The sequence below is a fragment of the Chinchilla lanigera genome, unplaced genomic scaffold, assembly GCF_000276665.1.
Source record: "Chinchilla lanigera isolate Chin_1 unplaced genomic scaffold, ChiLan1.0 scaffold00041, whole genome shotgun sequence".
NCBI classification, from domain to species: Eukaryota; Metazoa; Chordata; class Mammalia; order Rodentia; family Chinchillidae; genus Chinchilla; species Chinchilla lanigera.
Window position 1 is genome coordinate 16,935,005 of NW_004955442.1, and position 16,370 is coordinate 16,951,374.

The 16,370-nt window shown below is 43.6% G+C and overlaps 1 protein-coding gene across 2 annotated transcripts in view; it reads right to left on the reverse strand.

Moving 5' to 3' along the window:
* Positions 1-15,805, reverse strand: part of Itfg3 (integrin alpha FG-GAP repeat containing 3) — a 35,180-nt gene extending 19,375 nt beyond the window's left edge. For both annotated transcript variants that reach the window (XM_005391668.1, XM_005391667.1), the window contains exon 1: positions 15,613-15,805. The gene's annotated coding sequence lies outside the window, so the exon portion shown is untranslated. The remainder of the gene's footprint in view (positions 1-15,612) is intronic.
* Positions 15,806-16,370: the final 565 nt, after the last annotated feature.

Below are 16,370 nucleotides of genomic sequence, written 5' to 3' on the forward strand. Positions count from 1 at the left end.
AAAAAAAAAAGAGGACCCACTATCTGTATTTTTTTCAGTGATGGTGTATTCACTATAAAACATTTTTTAGATACTAAAAAATATGGGTGGACTTAGAGCATAAGTGTGAGGTACAGTGTGTGCTTAGAATGCTAGAGGCTCTGGGTTCTATCACTAGCACCTTCCTGAACCTGCCCCCAAAAAAGTTTCTCCCACATCACTCAGCCAGCATCCTGGTGAGGAATCATATTGCCATGGCTGTAGTGAATGCGAACAAGCTCAGAGAGTTCATAGATGTTGTCCTGGAGATTTCAAGAATTTGGAATACTGGGCTGCACCTGGGAACCGTTTTTGTGTATAGCCTTCTAAACAAAAACAAAGGATTAACCCAGACACTTTATCATTAGTTATTAAGGAACTCTGTAAGCACTCAACACAGAAGCATTAAAGCCTGCTAAAGATATGACAAGCAGGCTTTCTGGGAAAATCCTGCTAAGGCATGTCAAGTTCTGGAAAAGGATTTGAAGATTGCATTGTAGTCAAGATTATGGTATTAAATTACTGCTCAAAGCACAGTAGCAACATTTTCCTTTCTAAAAGAATGATGAAACCAGCATGTTATAAATCAGTGGAAACTGGCTTAGAGAGAGAACTACCAGATAAGATTGTCACTTGTTCCTCACTTTTAAAAAAATAGCTCTAATGTTTCAGCATTGCTATACTCACTGCATTTCTATCTGTAGCTACAGGAGTTTTAATTTTCTAGGCACTCTGTCTGCCAGGCATGCACATCTGCAGAGCCTAGAAGAAGTACAGCGTGATATGGTAGTGATAACCTGGTGATATTTCAACCATAAATTTTAAGTTTGAATTGTTTATGCACAATATATGGATTTGTGTTGTATATACAGAGATGAAAGCATGACAAAATTCCAGACATCATTTGTGAATTTTGATTTATAGATTTTTTTCATTTTTTTTAAGACAAGGTCTGGTTATATAGTTTGGGCTGGCCTTGAACTAACAGCAATACTCCTGCCTCAGCTTCCTGAGTGCTAGGATTACAGGTGTGCGCCAGGTTTTAGATTTCATTTCATCAGAATTTTGTGTTTTACAGGAAAGAAAAGTGGAAAACATTTCTTATAATCTGCTCTTTAACAAAGAATTTTTTTTTGAGACAGGGTCTCACTATGCAGTTCAGGTTGGCCTCAAACTCACTATGTAGTCCAGGCTGGCCTCAAACTTGAAGTGATCCTTCTGCCTCAGCTTCTTGAGAGCTGGGATTACAGGCATGCACCATCATGCCTGGCCTAAAGAATTTTTTCTAAACAAAGTATGTCTGATAACTGATAGTGTGAATCAGATCATTTCTATATTAACTGATAATTTTTAGAAATTTAGATTTAAAAAATTGTGCAGGGCTTCATTTACTATTACTTATAGTCTGAATAATTTAAATCTAATGAGAACTTTAGTTTTTTGTTTGTTTGCTTGTTTGTTTTGAGACATGGTCTCATTATACAGTTCAGGCTGGCCTTGAATTCACTATGTAACCTAGGCTGGCCTCAAACTTGTGGCAATCCTGCCTCAGCCTCCTGAGTGCTAGGATTATAGGCATGTGCCACCATGCCTGGCTAAAAACGTTTCTCTAAATTTTATAGACCCCATAAAGGCCTAAAATATAAATAAAAAACTTGAGCCAATATGTAAAACTCCTTTTTACTTTTATTACGTAAAAATAATCTGAGGGCTATCTCAAAAATAACCTGAGGGCTGCCTCTATGAGGCCCTGTCTTGAAAACAAGAAACATAACTAAATAATGAAGTATTCTAAATTAGTAATTATAAGTATACCTGCCTGCCTGCCTGCCTGCCTTCTTCTTTTCCTCCTTTCCTTCCTTCCCTCCTTCTCTCCTTTCATTTCTTTTATGTGTGTGGTACTGAGGATTGAACTCAGGAAGCATGAACTATATTCCCACCAACTTTATTACTATAAATTATTTTATTTATTTTAGTTTTTAAAAATTGAAAAGCCTGGTGGCGCACGCCTGTAATCCCAGCACTCAGGAAGCTGAGGCAGGAGGATTGTTGCGAGTTCAAGACCAGCCTGGGCTACAAAGTGAGTTCAAGACTAGCCTGAACTGCATAAGGAGACCCTGTCTCAAAAAAGACAAAAAAAAAACAAACCCCAAAAAACAAAAAACTTGGGGTTTGTTTGGCTTCTTGAATCTGTAGGTTTACATCTTTTGCCAAATTACAGACATCCTGGTCACTATTTCAGTAAGGATGAGACAACTGCAGCCCAGGGCAGGAAGGAGCTGGGCAGCAGCAGGTGGCCTAGCACAAACCTGATGGGCCCAAGGATCTGGGCTCCAGCCAGGTTCCTACTGTGTCCCAGACTCTCCCAACATTTCCTTTGAAAATGTATTTAAATTAAAAAAAGTGAGTTGATTAAAGAAAAGTTTTAAATAAAGTTGTTAATGCAGTTGTTACATAGATATGGCAAAAATCTTGAGTGGTAGGTGAGTGAAGGCTAGGAAACATTACTTTCTAAAATCCTGCAAAGGCAGGCTAAGCTCACCTTGAACGTGCCTTGGCAGAGAAAGCTGAAATATAGTGTTAGTTACACAGACCCGACTCCCCAATGGACATTGTATTCTGAGCAAAAACCTACTTTCCTTGCCACCTCCTCCTGATTCATATTCTGTCTAGAACAATGTCTAGCCCTGTTTTTCTGTATGGACACCTTCCAAGTATCTAGAGTTTTAATGAAAAAAAAAAAAACATATTTAGGTGACTTTTACCTGCTCTCCCTACATTTGTTCCTCACCTGATGAGAGTTCAAGACCCTCCAGTGTTCCTAAGAAGCTTGAGCCAACACTTTCCCATTCTCGTTAAAAACCCTTGCCTAAGCCGGATGTCATGGTGCACACCTGTAACCCCAGCACTCAGGAGGCTGAGGCAGGAGGATCACTGCGAGTTCAAGACCAGTCTGGGCTACAAAGTGAGCTCAAGGCCACCCTGAACTGCATGAGATGACCCTGTTTCAAACAGACCAAAAAAACCCAAAAAACCAAAACCAAAAAACCCTTGCCTTTGAAATTCTACTCAATGCTCAAGGCCATGCTAAACTTATTATTACTTTTTTTTTTTTTTTGGTCTTTTTGAAACAGAGTCTCATTATGCAGTTCAGACTGGTCGTGAACTTGCTTTGTAGCCCAGGCTGGCCTCAAACTTGCAACGATCCTCCTGCCTTAGCATCCCGAGTGTTGGGATTACAGGTGTGCACCACCATGCCCGGCACCTAACCTTATTATTACTATACACCCTTATTATTACACCCTCTTCTGGTTTTCCTAGTCAAATATAACCCAAAATCAATGGCTCTTCCGGCTAGTGAAGGGAACACATTTTAATTCATCACACCAGGGCTGGGGATATAGCTCAGCAGCACAAGTGCCTGGGTGGCAAGCACAAGGTCGCTAGTTCGATTCCCGGTACCAAAAGAAAAATGTATAATAATTCATCACACCAGAAAGGGAGCATGATGAGCTAGGAGCACAGACTCAAGATGCTGGATAGTTGTTTCTGGAGCCATACTCTCTTCCTTCAACTGATCCCTCAGACAGCACTGGTCCAGTAAGATGGCTATCCCTGAGGTTCTGGAGCCAGAATGCCTATACTCACCTCTAGGCCCCAGCACTTCCTGTCTGTGACACTTGAGCATTGTACTGTGCCTCTAAGTCTGTCAAGGTTCTTGGCTATCAAAAGACTGGCTAATTTAGATACAAAGGGATTTGCTGGAAGGAGACTGGGTAGTACCCAAGGCTGACGGGAATACAAGAGACCAACTCTAGAAAAACAGCAGGCATCCAGGGACAGGTGACTGAGGAGCCAGCAAGACCATGGCCACAGCAGGGTCTGGTTAGGGCTATGCTGCAGGCACCACGCTTCCTGCCCTCTGGATACTGCCCCTGCCTCCCATGAGACTTGCAATGGGGACTCTCCCAGACAGGATGAGCACCCTCGGAAGTAGCAATTGTGTGACTGATCCTGTATTCTCAGCCCAGGCCTTTCAGGGGCTTTTCAATTTCCCTTTTTCTCTCCTCTATACTTTTCTCAGTTGCCTAGAGAAGTTTGGAGATAATAACTAACACACTGCACAAATAGAAGTCATCCACTGGCTACCTTTAAAATATAGAGAGCCAGGTGCGGTGGCTCACGGCAGTATCCTAGCACTTGGGAGGTTAAGGCAGGAGGAGCACTATGAATTTGAGGCCAACCTGAACTACAAAGCGGAACTCTGTCTCAAAAAACTCCAAAAAAAATAAAATAATAATAATAATAATTTTTTTTAAATGTAGAAACTGAGCTGGGGTACAGCTCAGTGGTAAAGCACACACTTAGCATGTGTGAGGCCCTGGGTTCAATCCCAACTCCAAAAGGGGAAAAAACAGGACTGAAATACAAGCAAATGTTATGTCTAGCTCTACTGGATGGGCCACAAAGCCACCTAGGCCTTACTACATATTACAGGACATGCCAGAAGGCCACAGTCCTCATTCTTGGCAAAGCTGCCCTCAAATGGTTATTTTTATATTGGGGTCAATAATAAATGGTTCACACAAGGGAGATGTTAAATTCTAACTTGTAATGCCTTTGAAAGCTTGAAGGGCTTTGAGCAATAGCACTAAGGCCAAGGGACAGAAGCCCCAGGAGGTACAGTATTTTGGGTAAAAGGAGAAAGAACTTTGTCAGGATTGTGCTTGCCTTCTAATCATTAACTGAGTCCCAAGACTTCACATTAACAGAATTCCCACTAAAATTAAAGATATTTTATAGGGGTTAGGGAGATAGCTCAGCCGTAAAGCACTTGCCTGGTATGTGCAAGGCCTGGGTTCAATCCTCAGCAACAGAAAAAATTAAATTAAAAAATAGAGACACTTTATAAAAATATGTGAAATATATTGTGAACTTCCTCTCTCTCTCTTTCTTTCTTTCTCCCTTTCTTTCTTGTTTTTTTGAGGCCTCAGGCTGTCCTTGAACTCACTATGTAGCTTAGGGTGGTCTCAAACTCACAGTGATCTTCCTGCCTCAGTCTCCTGAGTGCTGGGATTTCAGGTATCCACCACCATGCCCAGCTGATATTATGATCTTTCTCTGAAGATGTCTGTTCTTTCAGAAAGAAAAATGAAGAGTGAGTTTAATGCTAGCCTGAACTACATAGAGAGATCCCATTTTAAAAACAAAAACAAAAAAAAGGGAGAAAGAAAGAAAACTGAAGAACCAAGCACTGGGGAGGACCTCAGGCCCAAATAAAAGAAAAGAATGTTATTATTTTAACCTGAGCTAGACAGATGGAGAGACAATACTCATTCCTTCCCACTCAGGGAATAACAATAAATTGTAGCAGGCAGTTTATTTCCTTCAGTCATGACTGCAGGGACAAACTACCCAGGCACTGCTGTGCAGCCTGCAGCTGAGTGAGGTAGGATAGCAAGATGGCAGTGAGAAAGCAGGTGCTCAAAGTCTAGAAAGTCCTCTGTAGCTTTCTAGGGGCAAGGAAGGATGTGTGGTAGCACAGGGTCCCTCTGCCTTGACGGGCAGTTCTGCATCCTGTCATGCTGGTAGTGCAAGTATCTGCCTGTGATGAAGATTTATAGTCAGGCACACACAAAGGAGTGCATGTAAACACTGGTCCACTGGAAGGAATAAAGCCTGTGTCTGAGACCCATTTCCTGCTTTGGATAAAGCACTGCAGCCAGGCCAGATGTTACCATCCAGAGACAGGGACGCTGTAGGGCAGTTCCACACTATTTTTGCAATACCTTTCGAAGCATAATTAGTTCAAAAGAAAAAGTTAAAAATAAATTCAAATAAAAAAAAGAAAGAAAAACCTTTAGCAAGGGGTGAGGTTAGAGGTTCATACAAGTTCAAAAGGAAGAACCAGTTTTCCACAGGCAGCTCTAGTTAATGACTCAAAGCCACCTCACTCTGAAGCTCTGTATTTTGTTCCAAAGGCAGGAACTTTTTGTTTTGTTTTGTTTGTTTTGGGAAGAATATCGATAATAGCAGTTTTGTGGTAACTTGAAGACATATGAAAAGGCAGCCAAAACCCTGGCATGCTACAGTTCTCTTTCAAAATAATTACTGACTTCCTGAACACTACCCATTATAATAATTTCCCTTTCCACACTGTGTGTGTTGGGGGTAGGATACCACATAACTCATTTATAATGACACCCCAAAGCACTCAGGTTACAAAACAAATGCTCATTCAAGAGGGGTCACATAAGCCAGATTACATGGTGACAATGTAAATGTCAAAGGGATGGTCTCTTACTGCTAGTCATCTTCCATACAGGCTTTAATGCCTGCTTCAGAGAGTGGGTAGGTGAGTGCTCAGGTCAGATAAACAGTCACTGAAAAATTAAAGAGCCGATCAGAAATCCTTTATAAGATCCATATGGGGGCTGGGGATTTAGCTCAGCAGCACAGCGCCTGCCTGGCAAGCGCAGGTCATAAGTTTGATTTCTGGTACCAGAAAAAAATAAAAAATAAAAAAAAGATCCATATGCTCCCCAGGAAAGACTTTTTCCCAGGAACTCTACTCAGCTACCAGAAAACAGGTTGTTATTAAGACCTTAAAAGCAACACAGTCAAAGCCAGCCAGTTCACATTTCACCCAGTTTGCAAATAAGGACAGCATGAGACAGATGCAAAGATTTCCTCATCAGTGACAAGAAGGTGTTAATGATTTTTTTTTTCTGTTGTGGTCCTTTAAAATACCTGGAGCTCTAGACAAAGCTTTAGAAGGCTGGCCTGCCTGCCCAGAAAATCCTTTATGGATTCCAGGTCAGGGAAACCTAGGTCAGGCACCGTCCCTGCTATATTTCAGCCTTTATATTCAACCACGAGAGTCAGGTCAGTTGGCTATTAAACAACAACAACAAGAAGCTGAATAAGCTAAGAACTGAAACATTAACTTGTCAATTTCAGTGTTAACCTAGAGCTTTTGCTGTGTGGGTGGGCCCTCAGAGCGACTCCTTTTTATCTTACAGGCTGTACCTGGCTTTTAGTGCTCTTTCTGGTACAGTGCAAGAGAACTATCAAAGGAACAAACCACAAAGAAAGTCTATGCTCACCAGATTCCCCACCTGGTTTCATTTTTCAGCCCTTTCACCTCATGTATCTCAGAGCTTTCCAAACAGCAAAGTCTGTTTGGAAGAGCCCTCTGCCTAATCAGGCAGAGAGAGGTGCTCAGTGGACATGGTGATCTACAGGCTCTGGGACCAGGAGAAAAAATTCTTTCCTGATGGGACCAGAAGCTTCCAGAGGCCCCAGGAATTCATTCTTCACTGCCACTAGGAGCAGGCAAACATCTCAGAAGTAAAGACAGACAGGGTTGGGTGGGGTCTGCATAGCACTGTGCCTAAGATAACTCTCTTCTCCCTCAGCTAAGAGAGGTAAAGTCGGGCATCATGGCACACACCTGTAATCCCAGCACTCAGGAGGCTGAGGCAGGAGGATCATTGCAAGTTCGAGACCAGCCTGGGCTATAAAGTGAGCTCACGGTCAGCCTGAACTGCATAGCAAGACCCTGTCTCAAAAAGACAAAAAAAAAAAAGTCAGAGGTAATGCTGTCCACCTTGCTCACAGTACACACAAGGAGCTCAATGTATGCCACACTACCCCAACAGCTCAACAATAAGTGGTCTGAGGTTTCTTCCTAAACTAAATTCTGTGATTTTACTCTAGGCCTTTTTTAAAATTGCATTTGCTGTTGTTGGATTCCATATAAAGAGGGAATAAGAGACACATAAAGAGTATTTCATGTGCAATATCAAGATGAAGCATCTGCAAACCACAAATTTTGAACAAATGATATGCCTGCTATCAAGTATCTATTAGTCCATTTGCTAGGACAGGAACGACACTGCCAGTGGGCAAGACAGAGGCTTCTGAAACTTCCAACTAAGGGACAACATGTGTACTCTATGACGGTAAAATCTAAGGTAAGAGCTAAGCATTGTGGCACACTCTTGTAATCTAGCACTGAGGGAGGCTGAGGCAGGGAGGATTCAACAGTTCAAGTCCTGCTTGTGCAATTTACGGAGATCCTGCCTCAAACTCAGACAGCCCCTGGGTTTGATCCCTAGTACTGGAAAAAAATAAATTCGTCGTGAGAAATGAGAACACAAGTCCTAGGGAATCAATAACATGTTAAAATCAAGCAAGCATATTATTTATTTATTTATTTATTTTGAGAGAGGAGGTTTTGCTATGTAGTTCAGGCTGCCCTTGAACTTTTTTTTTTTTTTTTAATTAGGACTGCTTCATGAATCTGTGTGTCATCCTTGTGCAGGGGCCATACTAACCTTTTCTCTATTGTTCCATTTTTAGTGTATGTGATGCCCAAGCAACCACTGCCCTTGAACTTACTACACAGGCAAGGCTGGCCTCCAATTTACAGCAATCCTTTTGCCTCAGCCTTGTGAGTTCTGGGATTACAGGTGTTGAATCTAACAACAGGCATGCACCACCACAACTGGCACTTTTTTCTTTATCTCTTTTGTATCAGTGTTTTTGGTCACTTCTACCTCTCCCTCACACTCTGGTAATTTTGAAGACAGAAACTGAAAATCTTCTACTATTGTCATCAACTATAATTTTCTCCTATTAATTCTGAGCTTCTGAAATGGTAACTATAAAGCATATTTCTTGCCTACTGTCATGCAAAACAAAACAAAAAGAAATAAAAGAAAATGCATTGATATGATGAATACTGATTAAAACGCAGCTGGGGATTTAGCTCAGCGGCACAGCGCCTGCCTGACAAGTGCAAGGTCGTGAGTTCGATTCCCAGTACCGGAAAAAAGCCAAAAAAAAAAAAAAAAAAAGAATACTGATTAAAGTGAAAAATGTGACTCATTGCTGGGTCTGGTGCTACATAGCTATAAACCAAGCTACTCAGAAGGCTGAGGCAGGAGGATCCCAAGTTTGAGGCCAGCCTGGGAAAATTAGCAAAATCTTGTTTCAAAAAAAAAAAAAAAAGAAAAGAAAAGGAAAAAAAAAAGGCTGGGGTGTGTAGCTCAGTATAAAGCACTTGCTTAACATGCACCAGACTCTGGGTTCAATCCCAGAAAAAGAAAAAAAAGAAAGTGGCTCAAAGGATAACATGAAGTAAGGTGATCCCTGCATATGGTTTTTCAAAGAGATTATTCCCTGGCATTATGGACGTATCATGAAACTAGAGACTCAGGTACTGCTCTGTTCAAGGCTACTGGCACTGAGGCTGCCACACCTGTCCCAGGTCCAGAGGGAAAACCCTGATTATGGGGAAGAACAATAAAATTATGCAACAGTTTATGAAGCTCATTAACATTTCAAGGAGGCAGGAACACTACAGTATATAGAGGAAGGATATAGAAATTACTTCTATTTTCTCTAAGCGTTCTTTCTCTAAGAACAATTTGTTGCATTGGAGAAAACAGAAAAGTCTCATTACAGGTTTTTTTTAAAATTTTAATATGGGAAAATATAAAATTCTGGATAGGACAGAATGAAAAATGTATCAGTACACTGAGAAATTATTTTGTAGATAATAATACGTAAAACGATAACCATTGATAATTTCCTACCATTTTGTCTGTAATTTGCTAAGTCCCCCCTATTACTATGTTATCCTTCTTTTATTCTTTAAAATAAAAAAAAAAAATGTATCAGTACAAATAACAGGCAATTTCCACAGGTTCCCCCCTGCCCCACCGCCCCACCAAATACTGAGGGTGGAACTCAAGGCTGCTGCTGCACCAAAAGGAAAAAGAAAAGATCACTTGCTTCTCTAGCACTACATATTGACAAGGGCAATAGTCATTCTCAAGGTCTGGGTAAGAGCAACACAGACTTACTTCTTTTGGCTGGGGAACTGTTGCCCCTAATTCACACTCAGGTTACTATTCTAAATTAGGAATCACTTGGGACAGAATACAGTATCTTGTAACTTATCCTGTATTCATTGGACATTTGTGTTTTATCTGTGAGTTGTCTGCTCATAGCCTTTGGCCCCTTAACTTGTACTTTGACTTGACAAGTAAGGGATATACATTCTCAGCACTCAAGGCCCGTCCTCCTGCCTGGAAGTCCACTCTATTTAGTCCTCCAAGCCACAGCTTAAACAGCATGAACCCTTTGAGAAGGCTCGATGACTCCTGCTGACCTTGGTTAATCACCTTCTACCGCAGGGAATGAACTATTTTTCTTTTAAAGCTCTCCTTATACTCCTTTTACCTGCCAGATTGAAAGCTATTTTAGCAAGGGAGGATGTCTGCTGTGTCCCCTGAGCCACATACATAGTTGGCACTCAAATACCAGTTAAACTGTCACAAGAGAATTTTATGGAGCTGTCTCTAGACAAAAAGATGAATAAACCAGGCATTGTGGCTCATGCCTGTATTCCCAGCACTCTGAGACAGGAGGATCACCTGAGTTCAAGGCCAGTCTGGAGTACATGGTAAGTCCCTATCTCAAAAACAAAAACAAAACAAAGATGAATAGGTAACTCACAGTCATTCTCTTTGCTCCAAGGCCTGAATCTTCATATAAATTCAGATCTATAATCACTAACCAATCTAACAGCAAGTATGTCCAAATGCCAGTCCTACAGATAGACATGTACCCAAATGAATTAAGACTATCTTTTACATTATGTGGCCAGTGTCACTGCCAAAACTGGTCCATGTATTTGAGAGCAGTTCACCACGAGGTATGTGAAAGCGACACCCACAAGAACCAATCAGGCAGCATTGCGTTTTTCAGCTGAGCAAAGCAGATGTCAAACAAGGACAGCTAGTGTTGAGTTGTTTACAGTGAACAACTCTTTCCTCTCTTCACCAACAATAATCTCAAGACAAAGAATAGGCCCACGGTCATTTCTGAAATAAGAACAAACTTTTAAGGTCATGGCTCGCTGACAGAGGCAAAAATATCACAAGAAATGCAGTCAACACAAGTTCCTCTCTTACACAAGTGAAAGGTTTTAAGGTAATGGTGGATAGCTCCAAGCATTTTCTACAAAGCTGGGCCTGGCAGCATAGATCCGTAATCCTAACACTCTAGGAGGTTAAGGCAGGAGAATCTCAAATTGGAGCCCAACCTGAGCAATTTAGTGAGACCCTGTCTCAAAATAATAATTTAAAAAAAAAAGGTCTAGGGATATAGCTCTAGGTGAAGGTCCTGAACTCAACTCTGAACACTGGAAAGAAAAAGCGCTGAGGGAAGCCAGGTGTGGTGGCACATGCCTGTAATCCCAGCACCTCAGAGCCTGAGGCAGGAAGATCGCCTTGAGTTCAGGCCAGCCTGAACTACATAAAGAGACCCTGTCTCACACAAAGAACTAACCCAAAACAAAAACCTCCCAAAAACAAAAATCAGCCAGGCATGGTGGTGGTGCACAGACATGGTAGTGCACACCTATAATCCCAGCACCTGGGAAGCTAAAACAGGAGGGAGGCTGAGACAGGAGGATTGCCATGAGTTCGAGGCCAGCCTGAGCTACAAAGAGAGTTCAAGGCCAGCCTGAGTTGCATAGTGAGACCTGTCTCAAAAAACAAAAACAAAAAACCCCAAAACCAAAAAACCAAAAATCAAAAATTAAAAAAAAAAAAAATCTAAACAAAAACAAAACAAATGTCCAGTATGTAACTACTTAAACATTCACAAAAGTAGAGAATCCATTGCCCAATGATCAACATATACTCAATAATTTTTACTTAGAAACCAGGACACTTCCACATGTCTCACCTCTGTTCATGCTAAAATCTGCTTCACTTCAGAGATAAGTCACTATATCTCTCAGCATCTGCTTCCTGGTTATTTAATTAGGTGTCGGCTTTTTTTTTTTTTTTTTTTTTAATTTAAACAGGGTCTTTCCTACACAGTCTAGACTGCTCTCAAACTTGTGAACCTCCTAAATGCTGAGATTACAGGCATGTACCACCACATTTCATGTGATTTTGACATCCTGACAGGCTAAAATTCCATGAAGGATATTATACATGATACTGGGAATAAAATATACCATGTATGGAAATTTTATAAAGACCAGTTTTAAAACTGGGTGTGGGGTGCATTCCTGTAATCCCAACTCTTGGGAAGCATGAAAATTCCTGAGAGTTGGAAGCCAGTCTGGGCTACATAATGAGTTCAAGGCCAGCCTGGAATATATAGTGAGACCCTGCAAAACAGTAGGACAACAACCAAAAATAATCCTAACTGGGTATGATGGTATACACCTGTAATCCCAGCACTCCAGAAGGCTGAGACAGGAAGATCACAAATTCAAGTCCAGCCTGAGCAATTTAGTGACTTAGTGAGACCTTATCTCAAAATAAAAAAGAAAGGGCTAGAGATGTCGCTCAGTGTGAAGCCCCGAGTTCATCAAAAATATAAAATATAAAACCAACAAAAATATAGTACCATCAAAAATATAAAACCAACCAACCAAACAAACAAACAAAAAGACCAATACTGAGTGTGATACAGAGTATTCTGAAGCATCGAACAAGTCCTATAGATTCTAACTCACCTATCTCTTCAATCTAGCCCTTCTTTTCAATGGCAACTGCTTTAGGTTATATTCTTATAATTCACTAGGATTTCTGGAGCCCTCTCAAATCTTCCTAAAATATCTCCTAGTTGTGTTATTTCCCTGCTTACAAAAAAATCCAACACCTTGGTCAGCTCTCTCCTGAGTCCCTCCAGTGTCATCCTCCTCAAGCCCCATGCCCACCATCTGTCCACATCCCACCTCCTGAGTCATACTGTTCCTCACTCCCCATTTCATCTGCCTTCTTCCTCTACTCACTCCAAATGCCAAGCCCACTCATGACTGACGTCCTGGACACTTTCCCTTATGCCTCTTGCTCCCTAGTTTAGCTTACCCTTACACTGCTCTGGAGCTCCCCCGACACTGTGAGGAATCTGAAGGCAGGCACTTGTTTTTATTGCCTGTTTCCCAGGACAAAGCAAAGTAGTACAGGGTCGGAAATAAACATAAGCAAACATCCACATGTCTGAATAAATGTCTAATTTTTTTTTCCAGTACTGGGAATCAAACTTAGGGCCTTCACCCTGAGCTATCTCTTTTTTTTTTCGTTCTTTTTTTGATATGGGGTCAGGCTGGCCTTGAACTTACTATGTAGCCCAGGGTAGCCTCAGATTTATAAGGATCTTCCTTCTTCAGCTTCCCTAGTCCTGGGATAACAGGCATGTGCCACTATACCTGGCTATTTTTTATTTTTTGTACACATTTTTTTTTGGTCATTTTTCCAGTACCAGGAATCGAACTCATGACCTTGCGCTTGCCAGGCAGGAGCTGTGCCGCTGAGCTAAATCCCCAGCCCCCTATTTTCTATTTTTTGATAGGGCCTCGGAAGGGCTCCATATCCATGACTAACTAATCAGATTCACAGAAATAAGGGCCCAAGCTGGGTGTGGTGGCACCCATCTATAATCCCAGCACTTGGAAGGCTGAGGCAGGAGGATCTCAGACTTTCAGGCCAGCCTGGACTACATACTGAGTTCAAGCTCAGCTTGAACTACATCCCAACCCTCCTCCAAAAACGAAACACATTAATGCTCAAATGAATATTAGATTCAGAACTTCAACTGGAATTAAAGAATTTAGGCATTCCTTTCCCATAGTAGTAGTAAGTGGCTTTAAAATGCTTACTCTTTGTTATGTATTCCCTTAGAAGGTGTAGTCCTCTGTACCTTGAAACACTAACAAATAGAATGTGGAAGAGGCAGGCCAGGGATGTAGCTCAGCAGCATAAACACTTGCCTGGCAAGCCTGAGGTCATGAGTGCGATTCTCGGTACCAAAAAAAAGAATGTGGAAGAGGCCTTAAAATTTCCAAAATCGGGCCAGGTGTGGTGGCACATGCGTGTAATCCCAGTACTGGGGAGGCTGAGGCAGGAGGACAACTGTGAGTTCGAGCCCAACCTGGGCTACATAGTGAGTTCAAGGCCAGCCTAAACTGCATAGCAAGACTGTCTCAAAAAAAAAAAATTCCAAAATCAGGTCATAAAAGATATGGTATCTATATGTGGGTGTGGGTGGTGCATTCTTATAATTCCAGCACTAAGGGACACTGGCAAGAGGATGGTAAGTTTGACTCCTACCTGGGCAACCTACTGAGACTCTGTCTCAAAAAACAAAAAGGATCTAGGATGCCTATAATCCCAGTACTCTAGGTCAGGAGGTAGAGCCAGGAGAATTACAAACTGGAGTCCTATTTAAAAAAAAAATCTGGAGGTGTACCTCAGTGTAAAGGACCTGAGTTCAGTCCCCAACATCACAAAGTAAGTAAAAATAAAAAGTAAAGAAAGGCTGAGGATGTACCTTTGTGGTAGAGCACCTCAGGTTTGATACCGAGTACCAATGAATGACTGAATGAATGTTATAATGGTTTCCACACCCTCCCAAACCCTGTCCTCTCTCTCTGATGACTAGCTATAATGGAAGACAGTCACCATGAGAGGACAACTGAACTAGGGAAGGGCTATGAGGCCAGGAAAGGACTCCAGCCACCAGCCTTGTGAGTAAGCCATCTAGGAAATTAGGTCCTCCAGCCCCACAGGGGCAGTGGGCTACCGTCACCTACATAGACTACTGCTCAATTCTTGACTCAAAGAAATTGTTAAATAAAGGTCATTTTAATCTATTAAGCTTTGTGCCTGTTACACACCAGCAGATAATTAATAGAAGGATGTAATGGCAGCAGGAACCTGAGAGAAAAGCCAGCACAAAGAAATAGATCAGCTCTGGTGCATGCCTGTAATCCCAGCACTCAGGAGGCTGAGGCCGGAGGATCCCTGTGAGTTGGATGCCTGCCTGGGCTATAAAGTGACTTCAAGGCCAGCCTGAACTGCATAGTGAAACCCTGTCTCAAAAAAAAAAAAAGCAAGAAATACATCACAGCTAGGCATGGTGGTCTACGCCTGTAATCACAGCACCTGGGAGGCTGAGGCAGGAGGATGATCATGAGTTCGAGCCGAACCTGGGCTACATAGTGAGTTCAAGGCCAGCCTAAACTACATAGGGAGGCCCTGTCTGAAAAACAAAACAAAACAAAAATTGAGCAGAGAGAAGGGACAGAAGTGGGTGGAGAACGAAGACGACGTCCCCCGCCAGTACCCAATGCTGATCTCTTTCATGCCCTTGAACTCAGCTTATTCCAGCTCCCTTAACTTTTCGGTCCATAGTGTGAACCGGTTCTCACGCATTCTCCACTGGGGAGGCCCAAAGGATCTCAGGCTGGGCAAAGACGCCCAGCAGCCGTCCGCCCACCCGCAGCCGGGGTCACTCCCCGCATCCCATGCCTCTCTCCAGTTTCTTCCAGTTGCACGCTCCACAGCTGCTCATTTATGTACTGACATCTCCAGGGGAACAGATTTCGGGTTTCCCGAATCCCGCGACTCCCAAGCCTCGGGAGCGGGGCGCGGCTGCCCGGGGTCACGAGATGAATCACCGCGGCCAGCTGGGCACGGCGTCAGCCTCAGCCGGCTCTTTGCTAAGCCCGGCCGGCCCCAGGCCAGCGCGAGGCCGCGCCGCGAGACACCAACGGGTTACCTCAGCCGGCCTCCTGACGGGCTGCTCGCGACGGCGGCCAAGAGATCCAGGTCACACCTGGGCCCCTCTGTCACGACCAGCCTGTGAACGCGGTGTCTCAGCCGACCTCAGAGGCACCGCCAGAGCCACCTAGACGCTGAGGTGCGGAAGCCGAGGTGGGGCAACTGAGAGCGCGCGCTGGCCCGCCCCGCCGCTGGCCGTCCGACCCCGCCTCAAGCCCCCTCCCCAGAGCAGGCCCCGCCCCCGCCTCCTGTCACTTCCCCGGCTCGGAACGCTTTTGCCCTGCCTCAGGCCACCACCCACCGCAAGCTTCCTCCGCCCCCGCCACAGGCCCCGCCCCGCCGCAGGAGGCCCGCCCCGCAGGGCCCGCGGGGTACGTCACTTCCGGCCCGAGCCTGGTGTACGACGGCAGTGGCTTTGGTCCTGGGGCCACCTGAGTGGGCTGAGCACGTTTGTTCTGCCACTTCGGACGGCCCCGCTGCGCTGGTGGGAGTTTTTGCCCCGAGACTAAGTGTGGTTGCGCGAGGGTAGCTTCTCGGCTCTCGAAAGACGCCTGACACACACACACACACACACACACACACACACACACAGCGCGCTGGGGGCCCGGGTGGCGGTTTCGGGAGACCTGGGAGGGCCGCGTCCGCCGAGCGGCGCTGTAACGCCCGGTCCTCGGGTGGGATCGTTATTGCTGCTAGCGTGGTTACTGTTTGGATATCGTCTCGCATGCTTAGAATTTCTTTTGCCATGTGGACGAC